We start from the raw sequence: 13,596 nt of genomic DNA on the forward strand, positions 1-13,596 counted from the left end.
GTTCTTTCCAGCTTCTGACTACTATAAATAAGGCTGCTATGAATGTAATGGAGAATGTGTCCCTATTATGAGTTGGAGCATCTTCTGGGTATATACACAGGAGTGATATTGCTGAGTCCTCTGATTAGTACTATGTCCAATTTTCTGAGGAATCACCAAACTGATTTCCAGAGTGTGTGTATCAGTTTTCAATCCCACCAGCAATGGTGGAATGTTCCTCTTTCTTCACATCCTCACCAACAACTGCTCTCCCCTGAGTTTCTGATCTTAGCCATTCTGAACGGTTCTCAGGAGTCTAACATCTTGAGTTTTTAGTATACATTGGATACTAGCCCTCTATCAGCTGTAGAATTAGTAAAGATCTTTTCCCAATCTGTTGATTGCTGTTTTGTCCTATTGACAGTGTCTTTTGCCTTACAGAAGCTTAGCAATTTTATGAGGTCCCATTTGTCAATTCTCAAACTTACAGCACAAGCCATTGCTGTCCTATTGAGGAATTTTTTCCCCCTGTGCCCATATCTTCGATGCTTTTCCCCACTTTCTCCTCTATAAGTTTCAGTGTCTCTGGTTTTATGTGGAGTTCCTTGATCCACTTAGACTTGAGGAGATAAGGAGATTAGAATGGATCAATTTGCATTTTTCTACATGATAAGAGCCAGTTGTGCCAGCACCATTTGTTGAAAATGCTGTCTTTTTTCCACTGGATGGTTTTAGCTCCAATGTCAAAGATCCAGTGGCCATAGGTGTTTGGGTTCATTTCTAGGTCTTTAGTTCTATTCCATTGGTCTACCTGTCTGTCGCTATCCCAGTACCAGGCAGTTTTTATCACAATTGTTGTGTAGTACAGCTTTAGGTCAGGCATGGTGATTCCACCAGAGATTCTTTTATCACTGAGAAGACTTTTTGCTATCCTAGGTTTTTTGTTATTCTAGGTGAATTTGCAAATTGCCCTTTCTAACTCAGTGAAGATTTCAGTTGGAATTTTGATGGGGATTGCATTGAATCTGTAGATTGCTTTAGGCAGGATAGCCATTTTGACTATATTAATCCTGCCAATGAGCATGGTAGATCTCTCCATCTTCTGGGATTTATCATCCTTTGAAGGACTGGATTTATGGAATCATATTCTGTAAATGTGGTTTTGTCATGGAATACCTTGGATTCTCAATCTATGGGAATTGAGATTTTTATTGGGTATTGTACCCTGGGCTGGCATTTGTGTTCTCTTAGGGTCTATATGACATAAGCCCAGGATCTTGTGGCTTTCATATTCTTTGGCGAGAAGTCTGGTGTAATTCTGATAGTTATGCATTTATATATTACTTGACCATTTTCCCTTACTGCTTTTAATATTCTTTCTTTGTTTTATGCATTTGGTGTTTTGATTATTATATGACAGGTGGAATTTTTTTTTCTGGTCCAATCTACTTGGAGTTCTGTAGGCTTCTTGTATGTCCATGGTCATCTCTTTCTTTTGATTAAGTAAGTTTTCTTCTATAGTTTTGTTGAAGATATTTACTGGCCCTTTAAATTGGGGGTCTTCACTCTATTCTATACCTATTATCCTTAGGTGTGGTCTTCTCATTTTTTCCTGGATTTCCTGGATTTTTTGGCTTAGGAGTTTTGTTGTTGTTGTTGTTGTTGTTGTTGTTTTGTTTTGCATTTTGCATTGTCTTTGACTGTTGTGTTAATGATTTCTATGGTCTTCTGCACCTGAGATTCTCCCTTCTATCTCTTGTATTTTGTTGGTGATGCTTGCATCTATAACTCCTGACCTCTTTCCTAGGTTTTCTATCTCCAGAGCTGTCTCCCTTTGTGGTATCTTTTTTTGTTTCTACTTCTATTTTTGGATCCTGGGTGGTTTTGTTCAATTCCTTTGCCTGTTTGTTTGTTTCCATGTAATGATTTAAGGGAATTTTGTGTTTTTTCTTTAAGTTCTTTTACCTGTTTTCCGATGTTCTCTTGTATTTCTTTAAGGGACTTATTTATTTCCTCCTGAAAGTCCTCTAACAGCATCCTGAGATGTGATTTTCAATCCAAATCTTGCTTTTCCGGTATGTTGGGGTATCCAGGACTTGCTCTTGTGTGAGAACTGGATCCTGATGATGCCATGTAGCCTTTTTTCTGTTGGTTAGGTACTTGGGCTTGCCTTTTGCCATCTGGTTATCTGGGGTGTTAGTTGGTCTTGCTGTCTCTGGGTTGAGCTTGTCCCTCCTGTGGGCCTGTAAGTCTGTGTCAGCACTTCTGGGAGACCAGCTCACCCTGGCAGGGCCCATGCACAGAGGGCTGTGGAACAGCCCCAGCTCCTGGGTGCAGATGGAGGCAGAAAGAACACTGTCTCATCTGTTCTACTGCTTGTGCACTGCTAGCTTTGTGGCCCTCAAACCCCATTAGCACCTTTAAAAGTGGGATTTAAGTTGTAAATGTGGGGATTCAGAATTGAGAAGTCATCTTGGTGTGTTTTTCTTTGATGAGTGTGAAATATCCTTCCCTATCTCTTTTGATTCATTTTGGTTGAAAGTCTCTTTTATTTAGATATTACAATTGCTCCTTAGCTTTCATCCTGAGTACCTTTTCTTGGGAAAACTTTTTACAGTCCTTCATTCTTAGGTAATATCTCTGTATGTTTGCCAAGGTATGTTTCTTGCATGAAGCAGAATGATAGATGCTGACTTCATATCCAGTCTGTCAGCTTATATCTTTTTATTGTGGAAAATGACTTTACTGGTGTTGAGAGCTACCAATAACCAATGATTGTTAATTCCTGTTATTTTGATGTATGTGGAGGGAAGATGATTATGTGTTGAGAACACCAATGAAGTTGGTGTTTTGTAAGCTTTTTCTACGTTATTAGGCATTCTTTCTTTAGTTTGGGTGAATTTTCTTTTATGATTTTGTTGAAAATATTTCCTTGTCCTTCGAGCTGGTAGTCTCTTGACTTGTTGTTTATTCCCATTATTCATAAAAAGATTTTTTTAGAGTGTCACAGATTACCTGAATACTTTGAGTCAGAAATTGTTTTAGGTTTAACATTTTCTTTTGTTATATCATCTATGCCTGAGATCATCTCTTCCATTATTTTTGCTCTGTTGGCTGTGCTTCTGTCTCTGTTGTCCTTCTTAGGTTTTCCATCTCCAAAGTTCCCTGAGTTTGTATTTTCTTTACTGCTTCATTTACCATTTGCAGATATTGGATTGTTTTATTCATTTTCTTCACCTGTTTGATTCTATTTTCCTGTATATTTAAGGGATTTATTATTTTCCCCATTTAAAGGCCTCTATCATCTTCATAAGACTGGATTTAAAGACATTTTACTGTGCTTTGATTGTGTTAGGATATCCAGAGCTTGCTATAGTAGAATACCTGGGCTGTGGATATGTCATATTGATTTAGTTCTCTTTGATTGTGTTCTTATGTTGGCCTTTAGCCAACTGGTTATCCCGGGTAGTTTCTGTCACAGGCGTCCTGAGGTGGGCTACCTTTGCCTGGACATTGGAAATCAGGTGACAGTGTATGTCTCCAGGAAACTGGGCAGAGCAGTGGATGTTCCTGCTGCAGCAGGCCTGCTTAATGTGGGTTTAATTGTAGCCAAAGACTGGCACTCAGGGGAGAACATCTTTAAGATCAGCTCTGGACTTTACTCTTTTTAGGGGAGGGGTTGAGACACGGTCTCACTAAATATAGCTCTGTTTGTCCAGGGAGTCACAGTTTCTCCATCTGCTTTTGCCTCCTAAGTGTTGAGATTCAAATTGTGTGCCACCAGACTCAATCTATAATTCTTTCCAGAACCATTAGCCTAGAGTTAAAAAGAATCACAAGAAGTTATTTTTGAAACAGTTGTTTATTCTGGTCAGGATTGTCCTCGCTATCAGACTGTGAGAGTTCATTTAGGATCATTACAAATGTGTATGTGTGTATATTGTTAGGCATTAATGTTTGATAAATTATTGTCGTCTTCAATTTGAAATATACAGGGAATGAATATTTCTATGCAAAGTAATTTGCTAAAAGTGGATATTTACTCTTGAATAGTCTCTAGATTGGTCTCATAGAAATTGATACTAACAATGATTCTGATCATTTTTATATGTAATGTTTTTCTATAGTTGTAATAAGATATATTTTGTTTTTCTTTTCAGAAGTCTTATACTTTAAAGAGGAAAGGCCTTTGTCCTGGTAAGGTTTAACAATTCATTAGTAGTAGGTAAATTCAAAAATAAGAAGCAAATTCTTGTTGTGAGTACTTTGAGACCTGTGTCTTACAAGTCCCACAATATTATGAATATATTTTTTAGCTTGGAAACTTGCTCAGTGTAGTTCATAGGAACATGAACAGGATAGTCACCCACCATTTCCAAGAACCAACTCTGAAGTTTGGAAAAAGAGCCTGCTGGGATTAGCTATGCATATGGATGTCCATCTGAGATTCACTGGTTTTTCAAAGCCTTACTGGATTCAGTTCGTGAACTAAGACCCACACTAGGAGCTATCATTTCAGGCATTTCTCTTGTCTGAGAGTTTACATAATTTAGGATGATTCTCAGTTGTCAGTCATCACTACGGGATGCCAACAAATTTCTTTCCACTTCTGACAGAGCTTTACTTTACATGCAAAGGACCTTTTTTGTCAGGTGTAGCATCTTTCATAGCTGTTAGAAGACACCCATGTCTTCCAGAATGTTCCATCCATCAATGATCTGTTCACATGATCTGTTTTCCACCGGAATGATTCCTTTGACTCTCAAGTGATTATCTGAATGACAGTGTAACTAATAATTATCTCTCTATAAAGGGGGCATTTGTCTTCCACATCAGTTAGACATGACCATAGAGTTGAAGGCCCATCCACTCCTGTCCAGGATGCTAGGTTAGACACTGGTTTGATAGAAAATGAAAAGTTGTATTTCAAGGTAATTCTGTGCTCATTAGGATTCATTACTTCCACAAGAGAGGACAATTATATTGTCCTCTTTATTTGTGCTATGTATCAACAAACATTTTCAAACATTATTAAATAGCTTACTGAATCCATGTTTGAAAATTCCCAAAATCATCAAAGGTAATGTTGAAAGTGAAGATTCAAAAATCTTCAGTACTTAAAACTCTTCAGAAACTCCTTGAAAAATACACATGTTGACTTCTATTTGGAATCCTAAACGGTTCCACAGTAAAACTGCAAGTGTCAACTAAATTTTATTGTTCTTTGCTCTTGTTACTATCTTATTATGTTCCTAGAAATGCTTGTTTGGAATAGAAACAAGCAGACTACGATATCAGGACTCAGTCATACATGAGAACAGAAGGAGCAGCTTGAACATTATGAAAGCTGTGGTGGGTTGTTTAGAGTTCTAGAAATCTACTTGATGATGCACAAAGCATCCTCTTGTGTGGTAACATCATAATCAATGAAATATGCACAAAGTATCATGAGAGAAGTACTTTGCCCTTCCAGGAGCAAAGACTGAAATTGAGTGAATACATTAAAAACAAAAAATCTGTAAGCTGTTAAAACAAAGGCTGAAGAGGTACTAGTGTGTATGCATGTGTGCACGCGTGCTTGTCTGTATCTGTGAGTGGTTTTGTAGGGCTATATTTTGTATGCTAACTTCTCCCATATGAGGAGAAGTTGTAAGGAAAGTGTCCCCAAATGTAATCAACTAGTTGAAGAACAAGTTAATAGATTTTATTGGTTTGTAATGTAGCATAAATTGGGAAATCAAACAACAAAGTATTCAAAGTCTTTGATTAATTTTTATATGAATATTAAAATAACATTCTTAAAATATGCCACAGTGAAGCAAGACCACCAAGACAGCTTAAATCTATCTTGAAAAACACTGTCCAGTATAATACAGGTAAGTTTAAGAGTAAGTACTCTATTGATTCTATCCCAATCATAAAAAGAATTTTGTTCCTGCTAGAATAGAAACTAAGGAAATCAAATATGCCAATAGTAGTTATAGCCTTTCTTAATTTGCTGCCAAACATTTTTAGGATTCAGGCTTATTTAGGAATTGTTTCAAAGAAATTTCAAATTCAAATTGTATCACCTGAAATATGTTTGTTTATTTAAAATGAACTACTGATGCATGTAGTGTCTTTTTAGAAGTAAAAAGATTTTTCACCTATTCTACAATGTAGATCCTCTCTAGTTCCATAACAGCAAGTTGACTTTGGTATGAAATGAGTTTTTACTTAAGTTTTATAATTGATATATATTACTGACTGCATGTTGTTGTATGTGTATCGGTGTCCATAAAATGTGGTTATGTTAAGCAAACAAAAATAGAGTATTAAATTACTTTCACTGTATTTTGAGGACTTAATGTCATAAGGGCACTCTGGATTTTTTTCCATCATAGAATTTCTGAATTTCCACTCATTCGATAATTCATACATTGTCTTCTGGTTATTTTTATTTGTCTTCCATTTAATGTGAATATCCTGATACAATAAATAACTGGCTCAATAGGAACTTTTAAAAAAATGACTGGTGTGTGAGTTTTGTTGGTAGTGCTGTGGAATGAGAACTGCCATTCTCAGTATTCTATGCAACAGCCTCCATATGGGCTACTCTGACAGCACCTTTTCCCTGTAGTTCTATTAGTTACCAAATATATAGTGATACTTGGTTTACATGCTACAAGACATAATTTGCAGAAAAAACTGCCACAGTAGGAGGAAGGTTGAGAAAATCCTATCATCCTGTAGTGCATAGCATGGAAGGGCCCATTGGTTCAGTCTGAATATGATTCTCACAGTGGGAGAAATACCACACAGTTTATGCTTTCAGCAACTGTCACCACAGCATCTCTCGCACCTACTTTGCCTTTGGAAAACACCAGCCAGAGAATAGTGTAGAGGAATCTAAATGGCTGTCTTCACATAAACATAGGATGAAATACTATTAGTGTAATGTGGGTGAGTTTCTTTTAAGTTATTTTAGCATTAGAGTTTTCTTCTGGTGATAAGGATTGACAGAGGCCCCATACATGTGTAGCATAAGGTCCTCCAAAGGTTCACTTTCTCAGCCCATTTCTTGTTTGGGACAAAGGCTGTGCTCTGGCCATGGGCAATGTCCAGCAGGGTACTGTGGAGTTTTACATATTGCAAAGGAAGTAAACAAGAATTGTTTATTTGTTAGCTTGTTTGCTGAGCAGGCTTTTTCCATATAGTGAAACCTGAGTCACTCAATGGTTTATATGCAGAAATAAATAAAAAAAACGTCTCATGTGAGGCATTAGTCCCTTGGAATTACTGCTTCATTGTGTCTTCCATGCTTCTCTCTGGAGTAATACTTCAGTTTGCATAGCTACTAAGAGGTCTTTCCAGCAGCTCATGCCATGAGAAGCAATGGAAGTTGATGCTGAGCTTCTTTGCATTGCACATGAGCTAGGGACCAGTGCTAGAACTGAGGGCCTTTAGGATCTTCCTCAGAAGATCTAGAGTAGAGTAACACACTGATCTCTCTAGAGCTTTATCACACTTGCAGCTGGAAATCCTTTGCAAAGGGCTTTGGGTCTCCTGTATTTGGCTATGTTGCATAGCCATAGACTGAGCTTCCCTGTTGTAGGAATGGATATTTCCCCTCAGTGAAGGAAGTTCAAGTCAATACTTGGAGAAGTCCCTTCACTTCTGTCCAAGATGAGTTTGCTCACTTAGAGTTGTGCCAGCATCCCTAGGGCAGAGACAGAAAGCAGCAATGGCAACACAATTCACTGTGGAATAACACTTCAGGCTAAGATGACACTTTTTGTGTCTGATAGGGCTCAGGATTGTGGGTATTTTGCACAATTAATTATAAATAGTAACTTTAGATAAAATTTTCTTTTTTAATTTTAAAAATACAAGAATGAAGAAAGGAAGAGTTCTAGTATATTTGTTGCTTACAAATCAATATTCATCTTAAAAGCTTTTCATAAATGGTGTCAAAGCATATCAGGTCACAAAAATATTTGCTTCAGCACTGGCTACCATTGTTTAATGACAAATTTTGCCTCCCTCTTTTGTAGTTAATGAGAAAATTACAAGAAGAACATCACTGTGGTAAGAATGTAGTGTGCATTTTATAATATATTAATCTGTAGAAAATATGAAATTCAGAGCCTGACACTGTCTTTGCCTCTGTGTAAGACAATTTCAGCTCTTTACTTTTCTATAATCACAAGCTGAATAATTATTTATAGAGCAAACCATGTTGAAATTACTGATGATATCTCTCATGCAGCATGAAATGCTCAAAAGGATCCATAGCTAGGTGGAAGATCCAATGGATAAAGTGCTTGCTATGCATGTGTGAGAATGAGAGTTTGGATGCCCAGAATCCACATGAAGTCTGACAGTCTCATGTGCTGCTGTATGCTGGGGCCCTTATGGTGAGACTGGAGGTGGTGTCAGAGAATCCCTAAAGTTTACTGGATAGTTAGCCTGGGGTTTTTCTCCATGAACAAGAGATCCAGCCACACATCTAATGTTGAAAGAAGGTTGCATATTTGCATTCTAATGGCTCCCTGACAAACCTCCCATTGTTGTTTTTAGGTGTTCAAAAGCAGAAGATGTCAGGTATACTTCCTGTATCAAGGTAAAATGCTACTCTGTGAAATCGAGTTTCTTATGAATTGTCTTAATTCAGCAGTAGTCTAACTATCCCAGTTTTATATGGAAAAGGTGATTCAGAGAAAACCATATTGTAGATGTGGATCTTTCTATCAATTGCAAGTGAGCAGTAAGTCCTTATGGGTAGTCGTGGCCCAATATGAGAATGGACTCAAGAGACATAGGGAGTGAAGACTGAGTGCAGTTCTCACATAATAGAAGGTGTTTGATGTTTGACAAAGTAATGTTTGCAGAAATGAATACACATTAGACTGATTTAAAAATGTGCCCGTGATAATAGACCAGAATACCATTTAGTAAGTCCAGATATTTCAATGATCCAGCAATCTCCAAAGTGCCTTTACCCCCAGCAGAATGCCCATAAGTTTTATCTACCCTTGGGCACTCCTATTTCAGGATCATATATGAGAGCCTCTCTTTGGTTTCTCTCTTTCATCTGTTTTTAGACTGAGAAGAAATTGTGGATATTTAGCAATTATGTTCATCAAATTTGCCTTATGAAGAGATTAGAGCATTTTCTATTTGATTCTTATAAGGGTATGTTGAAAGTTCTTCATCTAGTTAAACAATAACTGTCCTTCCCCAGTTAGCCAGCATTTCTAGAAGCAGAGAGTCAATTGCTATATACATCCATATAAGTTCTTCTTTTTCTTATTTTTAAAATATACATGTATATTCTTTGTGCCATATTCAAACACTTAAAATATTGTAGTATTTTATTTAGATACATCCATATTCAGTATGAGGCTACTTAATCACTATGAGATACTGGAGTTTAGGAAACTTGTTTCTGTATAACCTCTAGCCCTAGAGTGAGGGGATGTGTGACTGATAAGTGACATTTTAATGATTTTTGAATGTGACTAAGTGATCCAATGTGTTTCTATAAAGTAGTTCCACAGGTACTATGATAAGGATAGCAGTGGCAATTTAACTGGCATTTATTTAAAATGGTAAACTGTGCATTTTGTTCCCCCCAGCAATGGAGGAGAAAGAATGCCAAAAGAGGTTTTAGCAATATTAATGATCATCTTATATAAGATGGAGAAAATTTGGCACATAATGAATTAAGCTTAGTCTCAACCCGGAAGAACAATATCCTGTTTCTCATTTCATGATTTTCTCTTAATCTAGTCTAGCCTAAATATTTTTACATCTTGATGATATCCTAGCAATTTGAAAATAGATAAGCGTATTAGAAAATATTTCATGTTTAATTACAGTTTTTATTTTTTATGTGTCAATACCCCATGATTACTAAGAAGTAAAGTTGATTTGAAAGCATGCACCCCAAAAGAAAAGAGTTAATTTCACAACCAAACAAAAAGTTAACTCTATACCTTTGCATTGCTGGAAGAATCTAGCAAAACTTTACATAGACCACAGAGGAGGATGCAAAAGGATTTTGTGGGTTTTTGGAGTTCTGGAGTTTATGTGTGTTCTTGGGGAGAGCCAATAACTAACACTTATGAAGAAAAAGCATCCCTAATGTTAATTCTCCCCCATTTGATAAGTAACATATTTGCTTGTTATGAAGGAAAATGTTGGATGTGTGTGCCTGTGGTTGAGTACTGCAAGTAGTGTCAGGGAAGAGAAACCTAGCTTGAACAGTCCCCTCATCTCCTTCATATCCTCACTCCTTGTCAGGCCCTGTATTAGGTAGTGCTTCCCTACCTCCCTAATGCTGTGACCCTTTCTTTAATAGAGTTCCTCATGTTGTGGTGACTCCCAACCATAAAATTGTTTTTGTTGCTGCTCCATAACTGTAGGTTTGATAATGTTATCAGTTGTAATGTCCTATCAGTGTTTTCAGACTTTCTTAGGCAACTTGTGTGAGCCTGTTCTGTGCACCTCCTCCAATTGGTCATGACAGATAGGTTGAGAACCACTGTGTTAAAATGTAAGTGTTAGGAAATTAGACTATGGAAACAACAAGAAAGAAACCAAAAAAATGGGCATGTTTGTAACACAGTGAGAAGAATTCATAAAATGACAAAAAGTAAATAATACAGGCTCCTGGAATTAGGTACAGTCAACATGGAAGCAACCAATACTTGTGTTTCTCTTCTTAGATCGACTGACTTTAAGTGTGTGAATGCTTTGCATGTGTATTCTTTCTGTGTCCCATGTGTGTGTGTGTCCCACAGACATCAGAAGAGGTTATTTCATCTCATGGACTTGGTGTTCCAGAATTTTGTGAGCAAACGGTTATGTATTACAAATCAAACCCAGGTGCTATGCAAGAACAAAACATGTTAAAAACTCCTCAACCCCCTTTTCTAGCTCCTACAGTGAATATGTTTGATATGAAAACGATTAAAAGAATCATAAGGGGAAGTAAGTAGTCAGGCTTAGGATAATTGTTAACTTCCGGGACCCAGGCCTCAGCCTTCACATTTTACCTATTGAAGTCCAAAGGACTAATAGGCAGGGTGTGCACAATAGAGACTCGGTATGCTGGGCACACCTTTAATTCATGAACCCACAAATCAGGCAGGATTGTCTTTGTCAGTTCAAGGACACCCTGTTCATAATTGATATGGGAAGTAGAGGAAGGCAAGGTGAATTGTGGGTATCAAATGATAACTAATAGGAGTCAGTCTTCTCCTTCCACTATTTCAGTCTCAGGTATCAAGTTCAAGATGTTTGTCATGGTGACAAGTACCTTTATCTACTTAGCCATCTCGCTGACCCTGATTTACACATTGTCTGAAAATGCTTTAGTATGAACACACATACACGCACACACACACACACACACACACAGAGACACACACAGAGTATATAAAAAGTGTGTGTGTGTATGTGTGTGTGTGTTTATAACATGACACACCTGTTACCCAGTGCATGGGAGGTTCAGACAGAGAGAGATGACTTCTCCTGGGTTTTAATACTGGGCCACACTTAGGGAGAGAGTTTAACATTCGGGATATGGCCTAGGTAGCACAAGGTTGTCAGTGGTAGGTTTTCATGGTTATGACTACATGTGGTACCAGTTCTGTGTTATTTGTTTCCTGGTCTACCAGCATGTGAGAAGCAATAGAATAGTGCCACAAACTGGGACACCCTGTTGCCTTGCTGGAAGTAACTGACTGACTTTCCCATCAGACATTTTGTCACAGCAACTACAGAAACAAGTTAAAAAATAATAGCCCTCTTTTCTGTTTTAATCCCCACTGAGAAGTTACAAAGCAAACAGGAGGGTCTGTTTGCAGATCTTACACCACTTCCTCCACTGCCTACTGTTAACAGCTAGCTAATTATCTTAATGTACGCCCTCTAAATTCACCATTAAGAAAGGGTCAGATTAGATGTAATTATTACACCCAGTGAAACCTTTAGAAAGTGTAAACTTCATATTGTCAGAAACCAAACTCAACTGTTCCTTCTTTTTAGCCTAGCTCAATTTAGTTTCCAAGTTAATATTAGCTACAATATGTGATGAACCGAGTAAATTTTGTTCTAGAGAGAACTAAGCAAGAAGGTAGAATTCAGGTAAATTTTATGCACAGAAATTCACTTGGCAATCATCTTCAAGTTCAGTGAAAAGCCGTTAGAGTTTTCAAAACTAACATTCCTAACACAAACACATTTCCCCTAAATAGAATTTTTATGATGATACAGAATGTACATAATAATGGTGAAGGATATGGTAACCACAGATTAGTTACAGTTGACATGAAATGAAGCAACTTCTTTTATATACCAATTATTAGAATACAATCCACAATATCATTAAAGCAGTGATATATGCCAGGCACAACTTAGCCAAAGGTAGTTTCCTTTCTTCAAAGAAATGAATTATGTGATTGAAATAAAATAGATGCTATTTTCTGATATTAAACTTGCATAAAATCAAACTAACACAAACTTCCCAGAAGCCTATGTGGCAATTGCAGTGTAATACGTATAAAATTTATAAAAAAAAAATGGACCTGAGCTAGATAATAATAGTTCTCTATTGCATGCTAAGAGAATACCCAATAGAAGTCTTTATGAAGAGGTACAGCCAGACAGGGGTGACAATGACACAGGCATGTTTCAAAGAGGCTAACTAGCTTGGGGCAAAGGAAATGTTCTCATGTCAATGAGAAATTCATACTTTTCTCCATTTCATTTGCATTGTATACGGGTAACAACCAAACTCTCTCTCTCTCTCTCTCTCTCTCTCTCCCTTTATTTTAAAACTAGAATATAAATGTATAATATATATACATATATACACATTCATATACACATATATATGTATAAAAATATACACATATACATGGACTCATACATGTATATATACATAAAATATAGCAACCAGGTGGCTCAGTGGGTTAGTGCACTTGCCTTGGAACCCTAATAAGCTGAATTTCATCCTGAAAAAAGGAAAAAGCCTATAATCTCTGCACCCCTAAATCCAGATTGGAGGCTAAGGGAGTAGAACAGCCCTGAAAGACAAGCTAGACAGATTAGACCATAGAGAGCAGCAGAAATGGTCAGAGCCTCTTTCTAACTCTGTGGAAGAAGATATCCAGCTCCTGAAATTTCTCTCCAGTCTACACACACACACACACACACACACACACAGAAACACAAAAGAGAGAGAGAGAGACAGAGAGACAGAGAGAGGGAGGGGAGAAATACACACACAAGCATAACATAAGCAGAGTAATGTAACCACATGTGCACAAACCCCTAAGATAAAGATTATTTTGAATCATGAATTTAAGTATACTGGTAAATAAATGCTGTTAATATACACCTGTTGTGTGACTAACAATTCAGGGAAACCTCTTCAGGGTCCTCTCCTTTATCTTCAGTGTTATCTTCATGGAAGTGGCAGATGTCTTGGAAATTTAATTTTGCATCATATGGTCCTTTATTCTTCTTTAATAACTGTCCCAAGCATATTTACACAATGAGGAAGGGGATAATGAGTCCGGTAACACGTGGTGTATGAAAACGTGCCTATGTCTGAAAATTCCACATGCT

General features: G+C 37.2%; 1 pseudogene; it reads left to right on the forward strand.

Moving 5' to 3' along the window:
- The window catches only part of Gm20778, a 31,689-nt pseudogene extending 18,884 nt beyond the window's left edge, over positions 1–12,805 (forward strand).
- Positions 12,806–13,596: the final 791 nt, after the last annotated feature.

Source organism: Mus musculus, chromosome 8 (assembly GCF_000001635.26).
Source record: "Mus musculus strain C57BL/6J chromosome 8, GRCm38.p6 C57BL/6J".
NCBI lineage: Eukaryota > Metazoa > Chordata > Mammalia > Rodentia > Muridae > Mus > Mus musculus.